The sequence below is a fragment of the Ricinus communis genome, chromosome 2, assembly GCF_019578655.1.
Source record: "Ricinus communis isolate WT05 ecotype wild-type chromosome 2, ASM1957865v1, whole genome shotgun sequence".
Classification (NCBI taxonomy): Eukaryota; Viridiplantae; Streptophyta; class Magnoliopsida; order Malpighiales; family Euphorbiaceae; genus Ricinus; species Ricinus communis.
In genome coordinates, this window is record NC_063257.1 from 25,752,231 (window position 1) to 25,767,638 (window position 15,408).

Genomic DNA, 15,408 nt, shown 5'->3' on the forward strand with positions numbered 1-15,408 from the left:
TGTACGAGTTTGCTCGACCATCTTTGGATGGGACGAAAACTAGTATAGTCAGACCTGCTGTAGCGGCCAACAATTTTGAGATAAAGGCCAATGTTATCCAGATGATCCAATAAAGCGTGCAGTTTGGAGGATTGCCCAGCAAGGATCCCAATGCACATATCTCCAACTTTTTGGAGATTTGTGACACATTCAAAATAAATGGAACAACCGATGATGCCATTCGGTTGAGATTGTTTTCATTTTCCTTGAGGGACAGAGCAAAGAGATGGTTGCAATCTCTTGGAAAGCAGCTAGTTGGCAATTCAGCACGGCCGAAGTCCAGGCCGTGCTCAACCCTCAGGGTGCTAGTCTTCATCCAATTTGATGGATTTTGGTCTGTAATCATGCGTATTTCCCTCGATTGTTGATAGTGTCCTTTGAAAATGATTTAAAACAAGAAAGGAAACAAAAGACAGATGATTCTAGCATAGAACGAGATAATCATGCACAAAAATGTAAACAATTGGGCATGAAAACATGTGTAGTATGATGCCTATCAATACTCGTCATTAGTGCTAGACTGCATCGATAGGTTCACTGCCTTAGATTGTAGCTACCATAAATAGCCTATCAAGTTTTTGGCGCCGTTGCCGGGGAATGTTTGATAACTATAATGAAATTTGTTATTTGTTACTTTAGCCATTTTTTTATTGTTTTTGTTTTTATTTATTTATTTATTTTATTTGTACATATTTATTTAGTTTAAGTTTATGATTCAGGTAGTGAATGATAAGGAGGTTCAATGGTAAATTCAAACTCTTTGTATGACGCGTTGGAGAATGGGATCAGGAACCAAGGGAGTGCTAAGAATTGGGACACCCATGCAGCCTTAGCAGCTCTACTGGAATCGTTTTGTAGGGCTACCGATCAACTCTCCAGTCCTATCCTTTCATTTCAAGATTTTTGTGAAATTTGTTGTGGTTTACATTTGAGTAATGCTTGCCCATTGTGCAGTGATTTTGCTCATTGTTCTTATAACTTTGAACAGGTGAATTATACGGGAAGTTGGCTAAATAACTCATATGAAAGCACCTACAATCAAGAGTGGAGCACTCATTCACCCTTTGGATGGAGCTTAGATGCCCAAGAACCACCAGGATTTCAGCAACTACATCAACAGCCTAGTCTTGCACCTTCAACTCAGGATGAAGAGTTAGTTTCATAGAAGCTAATGATGAGGTTCTCTACAAGTCTTAAGGATAGATTCCAACAAACAGAGAGGGTACTTGAAAGTCAACAAGACTCGATTGAGAACATAGTGCATCAAGTAGGCTTGATCTTTAAGTTACTAGCTGCAGAACAATTTGGAACTCAATCAAACACTACTGAATCCGAGGAACATTTGAGCGCCGTCACTTTGCGTTCAGGTGAAAATTTTTCTAGTTTATCTACATGTTTGATGATGATGCTTATGTGCAGGAGGACTCCTTGATCATGGGGATAGAACTAGAAAAGGAAGAGGCAAACATGATTCCTCTGAAAAACTACCAACAGGAACGTACAGTTGATGATGCTGAATTGCAACTACAAGAATTTTTGGTGGATTTTCCACATGTCCCTTCAATGATGGAAGATGAGAACAAGTTATCCAATGAAGAAGTCTTGGAGCAGCTTGAATTTCTTCTAGCAAGTGAACCAAGCCAAGGACTGCAGAAAACCATTGACATTCCTGAAGAAGTTGCTCAACCGTTGATCTTCAAATTGGTGAAACTTCAGCTTTCAAATTGGAAGAGCCCCTAGAGCATCATGACTACGTCCAACAATATGAGGAGCGAGTTTTACCCATCATACTGGCAGCTTGCTTGACAGTCGGGAAGAGTTAATTGACAATTATCCCTCTAAGCGGATACTTAAAGCCATTTGCTTAGAAGAAGGATGGATGGTCGTCGATCACACCCATTTGCTTTTCACCATGAGTCTAGCTAAGAAGACTCATCACATAAAAAAGAAGCGCTTTTGGGAGGCACTCCAAATTTTAATTTTAATTTTTAATATTCTAACCTTTCGTTTTGAAACATTTTATTAGTTTTAGTTCTCATATTTTATTTAATTTTTATTTTCAATTTTGATTTTTTATTTTCAGCTTCTACGGAAGATGCACTGAGTTTCCACTACACCAGCCTCGGCGGATAATCAGAGCAGTCCCTGATGGTTGCTACTCGTGTTAGCTACAATCTAAGGCAGTGTACCTATCGATGCAGTCTAGCACTAATGGCGAGTATCAAGGTCGTATTTCTCGGGAAAGCGAAAGCCCAGAGTTACTTCTTTGTTCTTTGTTATATTAACCTAAAATGGATGATGAATAAATTCTAAACTAACTATTAACTACGAGCTAAGTTCTAAGGGAGATGCAGGAGTAATTGATAAGTGAAATAATCAAGACAAGAAGACAAACCCAAAGGGAATCTAAACTAGTTGGCATCCGAACAAAAGATAAAGGATCAGTGAGTCTAATTATGCTACCCGTGGGCGAATTCTTATCAATTCGGTTTCTCTCTCGAGATAACCGAATTCCTAAACCTAATAACCTAAAGTTGGAATCTCTTCCTAACAATTGATTCTTAAATTAGCATTAAGCTTTAATCCGCCTCTATTAAGCTTTGTTAATTCTTAATCCGGCTAGTTAATTATCCTTATCTCTAAGCGATTATTAACCAGTTCTTGTTATTCAAAGTTCCAGTTGCCAAACGGATTTCTCAATCTCATAAAGCAATGTAAACATCACAATTCACAACGTCTCATGAATAATGCATAATCTTATTCATACTGAAAACAAGAAGAATACAAAACCAACTCAAACAATCCAACAATATAATATCAAGCCAACATAGTAAAGAAATCCCAATGGATTAAATCAGTCTAGCTAAACATGTTCATGTTTAAAACAATCTAGGAAATCAATTACAATGAAAGAATAATGAAAATAAAACATGTACACCCTTTTCTCTCGAATTGGATGAACAGCTCCAAATCCGGATCTACACTTTGATTAATCTCCCAAACGCCTCTTGAATTGCTCCACTATCTTGTTTTTGCACTCGGAATCTTACGATTCCGGGATTCTACCGCAACTCTCTCTCGCACTCCGGTGATTGTGCAGAAACCGAACCAGCCACTAGGGCTCAATGTCACTCTTTCTCTTTCCCCCTTTTCTTAAGAAAAACTCATTTTTTCTTATATATTTAACTCAGCACGGCCGAAGTCCAGGCCGTGCTAAATCTATGGATCTCACCAAGTAGGGTTTCACCACGGCCGTGTTTCTCCCCGTGTTGGCCACCACGGGCCGTGTTTCTCCCCGTGTTGTCCACCACGGGCCGTGCTGAAGGCCGTGGTGGATACGGAAACCGTGCCCAAAGTGCTAATTTCAAGAATCAAAGCCAATGGTTGAGCACGGCCAGAGTCCAGGCCGTGCTCAATGTATGCATTGCGGGCTCTTGTCCGATCTTGATGAATTCTCGTCCGTTTCCGCACGTATTGATCTATAATTGCTTAAACAATGATGATGGTCCTATAAATGTTCCTGAAATGCAAAAGAACACAAAACACGGGTGTTCTGGGAATAAAAGCACAATAATTGCTAAGAACATACGCAATAATATGCAAGCAAATATGTGTAAAACTATGCTTGTCAGTCCCCTAGATCTTTTTATTTTCTGCATTTATTTACTTTATTTTTTGTACATGTTATGCATTTGGATTATATTGCCTTTGTTTCTCTCAGTTGAGCATCCCATGTGGGGTATCCATAACATTTTACATTGAGGACAGTGTGTTCTTCAAGTGTGGGGTGATTGTGGGTAAACCTTATAATCTTTCTCTCTCCAATGGTTTTTAGATATATCTAAAATTGCTATCACTAGGTGTTGTATATTTTTAGGGGATGTTAGGGCACTGTGTCTTTATGCATTAAGTATGCTATTTTTGAGCTGATTGATGACTTGATTTATAAAATTGTAGTTACTTTTCTTTGTTGTTCATTGTCCTTGGAAAGCAATTGATGGTGTGTTACACATCAGCCCTACCGGGTTAAACCAGTGTTATTTAATTGTTTTTCAAATTGTCGAATTTGAACTTAGAATGTTGATAATGTCGTATGCATGTGTTTCTTGAGTAATGATTCAATTAATGATGCTGCGAACTAATTGTACCTAATACCACACTAAGATTTTGAGCCTATTGAGCATTCATTATATTTATGCTCTTTATATTTCTTGTTTGAGTGTGCATCGTACTTGACTTTGCTTCTAGAACTTGCTTTGTAATGCTTGTTGAAGTTACATGAATATTGTGAATAACATGAGATGATTTGGGCGATTTAGGATTCACCACATTTGACCAAAAGCCTACCCCTTTATGTTTCCATTAGTCAGCCAGTTTTGAGCCTTAACCTTTTCTTCATAATTTACACCTATACACATCAATTATTCCATTCTTTGCATTTGTCTTTCCCCTACCCTTATGCTAGAACTTCTTTTTGTGATTTGCTCACCCTTATGTGGGATTAAAATGCCAGCTGCTATGTTGGTAAATTCACTAAGTCCTTTTTATATTTTAGATGCTCCCTTCAATCTAAACTGTACTTTTATTCTTTACGTATGCAGTAGTTCTCTTATAAGCTGCTAGTTTATAATTAAAAAAAATGAAGAAAATGAAAAAAAAAAAGAAAATAAACAAAATTCTTTAATTATTTATCTCTTTATTGGATTTAGAGCATTTTCAGGTGTTATTCTACGAAGTGAGAATTTTAGTGAATAATTCCTCTTGTATTGTTAGGCATTTAATCCTTTGAACATATATGGTTGTTTATCGCACGAATTCCATCATTTTCACACTTCTTTCCCAAATCTCTGTACCTTTACTTTAGCCCCATTACAACCTTAGTAAAGACCCTTTGATTTTGGTATTTACTTATTGACAGTATCAAAAATATGATTTATGAGCAAGCTTATGGCGAACGGACCATTCTGCACTCAGGTACTTGTTCAGTAAGAATGATGCAAAGCCTAGACTTATTCGTTGGATTCTGTTGTTGTAGGAGTTCGATATTAAGATCAAGGATAAGAAAGGTGCTGAGAACTTAGCAGCAGACCACCTTTCTAGCCTAGAAAACCCGACTTTGGAGGCGCTTGATGAGAGTACGATTGATGACAATTTTTCGGATGAATTTCTATGCTCAGTTCAGGTTAATTCTAATATCCCTTGGTTTTTTGATTCTGCAAACTATTTAGTTGCTAAAGTCCTTCCCAAGGGTATGACATTTCAGTAAAAGAAGAAATTCTTTTCTGAATTGAAACACTACATTTGGGAGGACCATTTCTTGTTTAGAGTTTTTGCATATCGAGTTATTAGGCGATGTGTACATGGGGAGGAGATCCTCCAGATTTTAAGGCATTGCCATGACGGACCAACGGGAGGTCATCAAGTTACAAATCACACAGCTAGGAAGGTGTTGGACTCTGGCCGACAATCTTTAGGGATGCTAGAGCATTTGTCCAGTTTTATGATGCATGCCAAAGATCAGGTAACATCTCTGCTCGTGATTGTATAATTCACGACTCTAGCTGTTTCCTGGGAAGCTAAACACCCGTTGGTCAGGACCACTCACTGTCCAATAAGTTTTCTCGTACGGCATAGTAGAATTGCACCATCCAGAGAAGGGAAACTTCAAGGTCAATGGGCATAGGTTGAAGCATTACTATGGTGACTCACTGGAGCTCGAGGAGCGAGTCAACCTTGTATTGAATCAACAAGAGTAGCTCAAGCATTATGAGTCAGGGAAAAAAAGAAGCGCTTTTGGGAGGCACCAGAATTTTTATTTTACATTTTTTTAAACATTTTAATCATTAGTTTTGGAACATTATTCTTTTCTAGTTTAGTCTTCATTTTCATTTAATTTTTTTCAGTTTTATATGCCATTTGCGTGTTTAGAAATATGTGGAAGGTAACTTGAACATTTGACTGTTGAAAATTGTAGGAAATTGCACGTGAAAAAGTTCCTGAAATGAATTCTGAGTTTCAGCATGGTCTTGGAGGTTTAACATGTAGTTTTATATGCCATTTTTTTGGGAGGCGTGTTGAGAGAAACCTTTAATTTCAGCACGTCTTCCGAGAGTAACACGGTTTGTGGACACGATCGTGTCAGACAATTCATTTGTGTTAAGGACACACAAATCGTGTTGAGCTGAAATGGGAATTCAGCACGTCTTTCAAGAGTAACACATGCTGTGGACATGACTGTGTAAGATAACACACCCGTGTTTAGGACACACAACCGTGTTGGTAGAAAAAATGGACTTCAACATGTTTTCCTCGCCTAACACATGCTGGGAGACTACCCGTGCTGGTCACACAGGCGTGCTAGCCTTAGCGTCTATATAAGCCGTGCCATATTGCAGGTAGCAAAATTTTTGCTCTCCTATATCTTCGCACGTATAGATAGATGTCCTCTCCCTCTTTTCCTTCAATATTTAAGTGTTTTTCCAGCGAATCAAGTAAGTTTCTTCCTTAACTTTGTTCAATAATCCATTTTGGTATGTGATTTTACTCTTTTCTTTAATTTAGTCAATTATTTCTAAATTTTTTGATATTTTTTCTTATTTTCATTAATCTCTTTATTAATTCGTTAAATTTTTCATTTTTGTTGCATTTTATTTATTGCTTCGTTCAATTTCTTGTTTTTCTTTTAATGTTGATTTGATGTTATTGTTTAATTTGCTTTATTAGTTACTATTGTTTATATTTTTTTATTTCTTTTATTCTGCATTGGAATTGCCTGATTACCAATGTTGTGATATTGAACTTGCTGAATTGTGAGCTGGTTTGGTGAATTAGTCATTATGCTGCTGAATTGGAAATTAAGTAATGCAAGTGTGCTGAAAATATATTAAACTGTTGTGTGTTGCTATTAAATTGTTGATGTTATTAGAATGATTGTCTCTTTTGTGCAAGAATTACTGTTTCGGCAAGAGTTTTAATTTTCATGCAGGAACTATGGTTGAGCGGTGTGAGAGACCCTGGAAGGTGGGTGTCTCCAAGAGAAGGCATTTAGACCCGACTGACCCACCTGCACCTGCACCTACACCACCTACACCTGCACCTCGAGCACTTGCACCTCGACCACCGGCCCCTAGAGCTCCAGCTCCACCTCCAAGTCCCGCACGACCTAAACTTTTACAGTTTTAGAGCCCCACTCACGAGGCTTGTTACCAACAGCTACGGTACAGGCAGTTAGGATGTGGAAGATGCATCGACTGGCAGGCATTAGAGACTGTTGGCCTAGCTACTGAGGTTTGAGAGTTACTTCAGACTCCATCTTTTGAGGGCTTCTTCGGCATTGTGGAGCCCACTTATAGGGAGCTGACACTTGAGTTCGCCTCTACTTTCTTCCTTCAGACACAAATCAAGGACTGGTTGCAGCCAAAAGCCATTTCATTTCAGTTAGGAGGGCAGACTTGCATGATGAGTATTCCCCAGTTTGGTGTTGCACTTGACCTCTATGACCAGGCGACCATAGAGTCAGATGATTTTAGAGGTTCCTTATAGAATCCGGGAGTTTCTTTTGACAAGGCTTGGGAGACCATCTTAGAGGGGGACTAGCCTTCCTACTTGACCAAGTCCAAGGCATCCAGCCTCTCTGATAGCCTGTGTTATCTTCACTGCCCGCTCATATATACATTGACAGGGCGAGGGGACAGTTTTGGAGTGGTCACCTAGCCTAATGTATTCTATTTATGGGCCCTGCATGAGAGAAGGAGGGTGCACATGGGGTATGTGTTAGCCTAGCAGTGCAAGACGACTAGCAATCTACATGCAAGTGCACCTATCGAATGTAATCTAGCCTGACAAATATCAATATCCTATCCCACGGGAACTAAGAAACTACTGCTACTATGCTATTCCTATTATCTAACCGATCAAAAGATTGTGAAGATTATTAACTAAAAATGATTAAGAATGCAATTGAAAACTAAATTTTAATAAAGAGAATGAAAGTTGAAAAAGGATAATAAGATGAGTTAACCTAGTTGGGGATCACTTTAGCTAGCCAGCTTACAAACAATAAATTATGAATTAATTTATTAAGAATTACAATCTGTGGATAATTTCTTGAATAAATTGGCTTCTCTCTCAAGTTAACAAATTCCTAACCCTAAAGATCTAAAGTTTGGAATCTCTTCCTAAGAATCAATTTTAGAATAGCATTAATTTCTAAATTACCGCTAATAAGAATGTCTAGTTCTTATTCCAGTAACCTATTATACTTATCTCTAAGATGCAAATCCTGTAATCACACAAGCAGTTATCCAAACTCAATTGAATTTCTCAATTACAAAGGAGTTCTCAAATTGATTCAACAATGAAGAAGAAACAACAAATTTTGTTATACTTGAATGAAAACTACAATCTTAAATCAATAACCCAATCATTTAAGCACAAAACAAGACTAACATGGCTAAAGATCGGGCCAAATGGGTTTGATAGAATTAGTTACACATATTCATGATTAAACTAAAATAGGAATTGAATACAAGGTAAACAAGAACTGAAAAGAATATGAACACCCTTTTCTCAAATGGTGAAATGCTATCCCCTCTTGAATAACTCTGTGTCCATACTCTATAACTCAAGATCTCTTTCTTTTTTCCTTGAATCTTCGATCCAATCCTCAAGATCTCTTTCAGTCTAACGCGCCCAATTCGTCCGTTTCTTCCCGATTCTAGTCCAATTTCTCTTTAACTTTGATGATGTACTTAGAAAAACACCCGTGAAACAAAGGAAACTAAAACACATAAATTCTAATACAAAAACACATAAATTGCTCTAAATATAACTCAAAATCAAGCATGCAAACATGTGTACTATCAAGGAAATCAAATCACCCCACACTTAAGCTTTTGCTTGTCCTCAAGTAATCAACAGTTTAGATCATAAACTTGTAATCAACCCCCCTTAAAATTCATGCATTTGATTACAGTTAAGCTATATTCAATCTATCCCAAATTGAAGCTCAACCAAAAACTAAACTAGCAATCTAAAAAAGAGTAATTATCATATTAGTGTATTAAGAAATTAAATAGTATATTCAACATCAAATATCCAAGAAAGCATATGCCTCATAAGGGATCACTGATGAGTTTATTGTGATTGATAGGATAGGTGTGCAGAAGTTGAGGCCATTACTTGAGGAACCAATGGTTCTCGATTTGAAAGAGCTCCGTAACATATTGACTATGCGCATATGGATGAGGATAACGGGCTGCCTATCATTCCAGTAGCAGACTTGACAACCGAGGCGAGGGAAATGACATTGCCTACTCGAAGGAAGTACCTAAAAACGGATGCTTGGAGGAGTGCTGACATTCTGAGGACCCATAACCTGGCAGTTAAATCACAGCATATGTCAAACCCACACATGAAGGGAGTTATCACCGAGTATAGCTAAATGACTTGAGAACCAAAAAGAAGCGCTTTTGGGAGTTATTCCCACATATAGCTTTACGTTTTTCTTTTTATTTTATCAGTCGTTTGCATGTTTGATGGTAGTTAGAGCACTTGCTTAGTGACTAAACCTAATTGTATGAAGCTAGGGTTTTAACAACCTAAGTCAGATTTTTGGTGATTGGTGAAGATGAACTTCCCTATTTAATACATTTTTACTTGAATTATAGCCTAAATGTGTACGTATGTGTGTTGAATGCAGGTAGGGAGTTTGACAGTTTGAGATGTTGAAGAAAAGCTTAGATTTTAGTCGTTCATCACGGTTTCCATAGGCATCATAGGTTGGATTCCCAAGCCATGCTGATCAGCACGGCTAGAGTCCTACCCATGATGAACATGCACATATAGAGTTTAGAAAATTGGCCATCCACCAAGGCTTCCGAGGCTACCACAGGCTGTAACACCAGGTCGTGCTGGTCAGCACGGCTGTACCCTTGCCCATGATGGACATGTACGTAGCTCACACTCAAAATCGGCCATCCACCACGGCTTCCAAAGGCACCACAGGCGGTAATACCAAGTCATACTGACCAACACGGCCACATCCTCGCCCGTAGTGAACTAGCACATGGAGGACGCTTCAGGGTTCAGCACGGGCCGAGTCCAGACCATGCTGACCAGCACGGCCATGCCCTTGCCCTTGCTGACCCCTGTGACTATAAAAGTGAGCCATTTCAAACCTCTTCCAACTTTTCCCTCTCTAAAGTTCTAAGGTGCTTTTCTTCTTCTTCTCGATTTTTCTTACTTGTCACGGCAATTTGAAGTAAGTTTCTTTGCCTTTTGCTTTTATTTGTTTAAATTTGATTATTTTTTAATGTATTTTCTTTATTATTTAGGATATCTTGATATGCTCTAGTAGTTGTCAATATTTATTGCTTTGATTGATTTATTGTTTTATTTTATTTTATTTTTATTTACACTGTTTGAGTTTGATTTGGATTATATTTAGCTCAGATTAGTTACTGTATTTGTGTGATTTGGAATAATGACATGCTAAGTGAGGGGTTCGGGAGCAGTAAAGCTAATTTATGGCATTCTATTTTGATAAATTAATAGCATAAATTCTCTTTATTTTGTGTGTAATACTGTGGGCTAGAATGCCACTGTGAATTAGTTTTCTACAGGAAATTGAGGCTTTAGTCTTAGTTTTAAACCTAAAGTTTTCTGTTAATCAAATTATAGCCGTTATGCTACTAAATTTTCGGTGTAATTTATGTTAACTTGATTTCTTGTTCGAATACTAATGATTGACTGTATTAGGCAATATGAGGGATCAAGATCAATCTCGTTGAAAGCAACTGCAACGCGCCGCTACTAGTAAGCGCTCGCGTGGCGAGGGAACTTTTTCTTCCACTTCACCTTCATCAGCACCAGCACCAGCAGCCCCACCACAACAGCAACTAGTCTGAGCACCAAGAACACCAGCTGCAAATCCACCCGCACCTGGTCGACATCCCTTATGGACATCTTAGAATGCTGATAACGAGAGTCGTTTCCAAGTCATGAGATGGAAGCAACTAATAGTCGGACGATGCATCGACTTTGTATCCCTAGAAAGAGTGGGATTGGCTCAGGATGTTCGTGCACTATTCGACACACTGCCTTACGCACGATTCTTTAACATCATTGAGCCTACCTACCGCGAGCTCACCATTGAATCTCTTAGCACCTTCTTCCTACAGCAACAAATAACAAACTAGCATCAGCTTGATGCAGTTTACTTCAGACTTAGAGGAAGGGAGTTCTCAATGTCAGTTCCACAATTCAATATGCATTTGAATTTATGGACTAAGCATGAGGCCTCAAGCTAGGATATCAGTGATGCATCTATATCAACCCAATCTCGTACGACACCATATGGGATTCATTAGTACTCAGGCCAGAATTGTACTACCCCAGTAGGTCTAAGGCATCTAGCCTTCTATATCATCTCCGCTATCTTCCTACACTGTTAGCTTACACTATTACATGCCGAGGAGATAGTTTTGGAGTGGTCACACAGACTGATGTATTCATTCTCTGGGCTATGCAACATCGTAAGAAGCTTAACATGGGATATTTATTAGCTTGTAAAGTTTGTTCCTTCATAGTCGACGCCTAGAAGAAGATGCACTACTGTTTTGGCCCCTTTGTGACTAGGTTGGCCAAGAGACTAGATGACTGTTTGTCTGAGCTTTCTCATACTGGTGAGATGACACCATTAGGGGTTAGACAGATGATCAACATGCAGATGATCATGGCCACTCGACACCCACATGGCATTGAGTACAGGCTCGTCAGTGCAATAGTCAAGGAGGCTAGAGAGGCAGCAACTTGAGGAGCCCAAGACCCTACGGTTAGTGCTTTGGCTGACCGACTAGATTGAGTTTGTGATTTATAGCAACAGCACTATGCTGAGTTTGTGCAGGACAGAAAGGAGTTTGGGCAGTTTCAAGATGAGACTAGGGTACAGTTCCAGGGATTAAATGATATGCTCCAGCAGCTTATGCAAGGATTGGATAGGCAGGCCACCTAGATGGACCTAATGGTGGAGCACATATAAAAGATGGCGGATTTCGGAGCATAAAATCAGTGATTCATCGATGACATGGAGTTTGATCTAGCAGGTTGCTTCATGGATCCTATGCCACCACCACCGCCCCCTCCTCCAGTGCCTTCCCCTACTCCTCACCCTCCAGCCGATCCAGCCTGTGAGGATGTGACTTCGACAGACTACCAGCAGTGACAAAAAAAATTTATGTTCTATTTCTTTTCCTTTTCCTTTTTATTTTATTTTTTTTTCTTTTTGCATTTTCATGTTATTTTATTTTCTTTCATTTTTTTTTCATCTTATGTTATTTTGGTGGAACATTTTGCTTTACCATTATGCCATGTGCTAGCTATGTTATCTACCCAGTTCTTTTTAACACTGAGGGCAGTGTTATACTAAAGTATGGAGTGGGCATGTGTGGTTTTATTACCCCTTGATTGTTTAGGCAATGATAATGGACTATTCTTAGGATGTTAGGACCTGGGTTCTTCATGACATTTAAGCTTAGTTTATTCTTTTGTATTATTCACACACTAGTAATTGATTTTCCCTCTCAATTTTTGTTCTTGGAAAGCAATTTCACGATATTCAATATGTCAATTTGGTTGGGTTAAATCAGTGTTGCTTGAGTTCTTTGCAAATTTACAATCTTTATCTTTGAACTTTGATTATGCTAATCTCTTATACAATTTATGTGATGATTCAATTGATAAGTCTGGGAACCAAATGCAAATTTTAGCGACTTCAAACGTGAGTTTTTGAACCAAAATTTGAGCATCCATTGCAAATTGTGCTCATGATTTTTCTTATTTGAGTGTGCCTTGTGCTTAATGTTGTGTCTAGAACTTGCTCTGTAATACTTGTTAAGGTTACATGAACTTTTGAATACCATTAGATGATTTGGGTAACTTAGGATTCACCACATCTAGCCAAAAGCCTATTCTTTGTTTCCATTAGTCAGCCAGTTTTGAGCCTTAACCTTTTCTTCATGATTTGCACCTATACACTACACATACACCATTCTATACATTTATCTTTTCTTTTACCCTGTATACTAAATTATTATGTGTTACGCTTCTTCTTTTATGGAATCATAGTGCCTAATTTGTTATAAATTCACTTAATCTTTTAATCATTCTTTGATGCTCCCTTCAATCCAAATTGGATAACTATTCTCGTTGTTTATGTCGGTTCAATTCGATCTTATCTAATGTGGAATTAGGATACAGGTGTAGGCTAAGTCAATCGATAGATAGTTTCAGTCCTCTTGAAAATACCAGTGTAAGCGAAGACCCGATTCTAAATGATACAGATAAAAACACCCGTAGTTATTGCTTTTAAGAAAGAGTTTTTCACAAAAACAAAAAAAAAATTATCTTTATCCCCCAATTTTGAAGGAAAGTTCTTTATTTGATTAAAAATTTGTCACTAATCATGCAGCCCCTGTGTAAGCTACTGTGGCATATATATATATGCTCAAAAGAAGAAAAAAAATCTCTGACTTATTTCTTAGCTCTTAGCTCTTTTGGATTTAATTCTTGTGAGCATCCTTTACTTCAAATAAGACTTAGTGAGTATTTTTGTGTTTTGGCATTCAGCTCCTGAAGCATTTCTAAATAATTACATGATTTTTCAGTATACTTTACACTTCATTTATTCGCAGTAGCGAAGATGAGATTTATGAGCAAGCTTATGGAAAACAGGTTTTGTGCAGCTGCATTGAGGGAATTTTCTTTTTTTGTTTACCTATAAATGCTATGAGTGATTTGAGAGATTCTTGTGAGGCAATGGTTCCTGGTCTTTAATGCTGAGTTGTTATATAAATTGTACTTCGAGATGGTATTACTATAGTTCTTCTTTGAAGGTGTATGATTTGTTTAGCTACTTGAGTTTCATTCTTTATATGTTGAATAAGCTTAAGTTGTGAACTTTAGCATGGATTTTGAGGGTGATTATTGCTTGTATATGTATTGAGGTATTGACTGCTTGAGGACAAGCAAAAGCTTAAGTGTGGGGTGATTTGATATGCATTGTTTTATACATGTTTATATGCCCAATTACTTCCATTTTTGTGCATAGTTATATTGTTTTGGTTCCTTTCATGTTTTAGGTGATTATCGATGGACATTATCAGTAGTCGAGGGAAATAAGTGCAAATACGAACCAGAATCCATCAAAATTCAGCAAGGGCTACCATCTCAAGGTTGAGCATGGCCTGGACTCTGGCCGTGCTGAACCATCAACACTTGACCCTCAAGAGTGTCATTTTGGTACGGTTCTTGAAGCCACCATGGCCTCCATCACGGTCCGTGGTGGCTCAGCACCGGCGAGGGCACGGCCAGGAAAGAGACCTAATTTGCAGGACTCGGAGGTCCATCACGACCTAGACTCCGCCCGTTATGATCAGCACGGGCTTGACCACGGCCGTGCTGGATAATTATATAGGCAAAATCAAATTATTTTTCTAGGGTTCGATTTTTTGACTTGATTTTTCACACACATGCACGAGCCACCCTTTCCCAGACTTTGATATTCGACTTTGGAAGACCATTTCGCCTATTGAAGGACGGATTCCATTGGTTTTAACATCACATTGAAGATCAAGAGTGGATTTGGAGGCATTCAAGAGGCAATTTAGCGTTCATTATTCAAATTTGGTGATTTAGGGCTTTTCATCCTACTTGAAGAAGAAGGGTGTACATGCTTTCAAATTGCTTTTCTATATTTGTTTCTTATTTTGTGTTACTTCTTAGCATGAGTAGCTAGAATTATTGAACCCATTGGGGTTCCTATGTTGTTGGATTTCATTTAATGTTTATGATACTTTGATTATCAATGCTTATTTTCTTCTTGCTTTCATTATTAATGAGAAATCATATTATTCATGAGACGTTGTGAGTTGTGGTGTTTAGATTGCTTTATGTAATTAAGAAGTCCATTTAGTAATTAGACATTTGAATAGCAAGAACTGGTTAATGATCACTTAGAGATAAGGATAATTGACTAGCCAGATTAAGAATTAACAACTCTTAATAGTAGTGGATTTAATCCTAAGGCTAACCTAAAATCAATTGTTAGGAAGAGATTCCATCGTTTAGGTTCTTAGGTTTAGGGATTCAATGTTCTCAAGAGAGAAATCAAATTCAATTTAGAATCCACTCACAAGTAATCACAATTGGTAATCAATATAATCTCTACGTTCACTAAAATCCAACTAGCTTAGGTCCTCTTGGGTTTGCTTTTTCCTTTGATTGTTTCACGAAATCCTTTTAGATTGTTTAACAATTAGATAATCACTTAGCTTGCATCTAGTCATAGAATAGCAACTTCATTGATTTGTT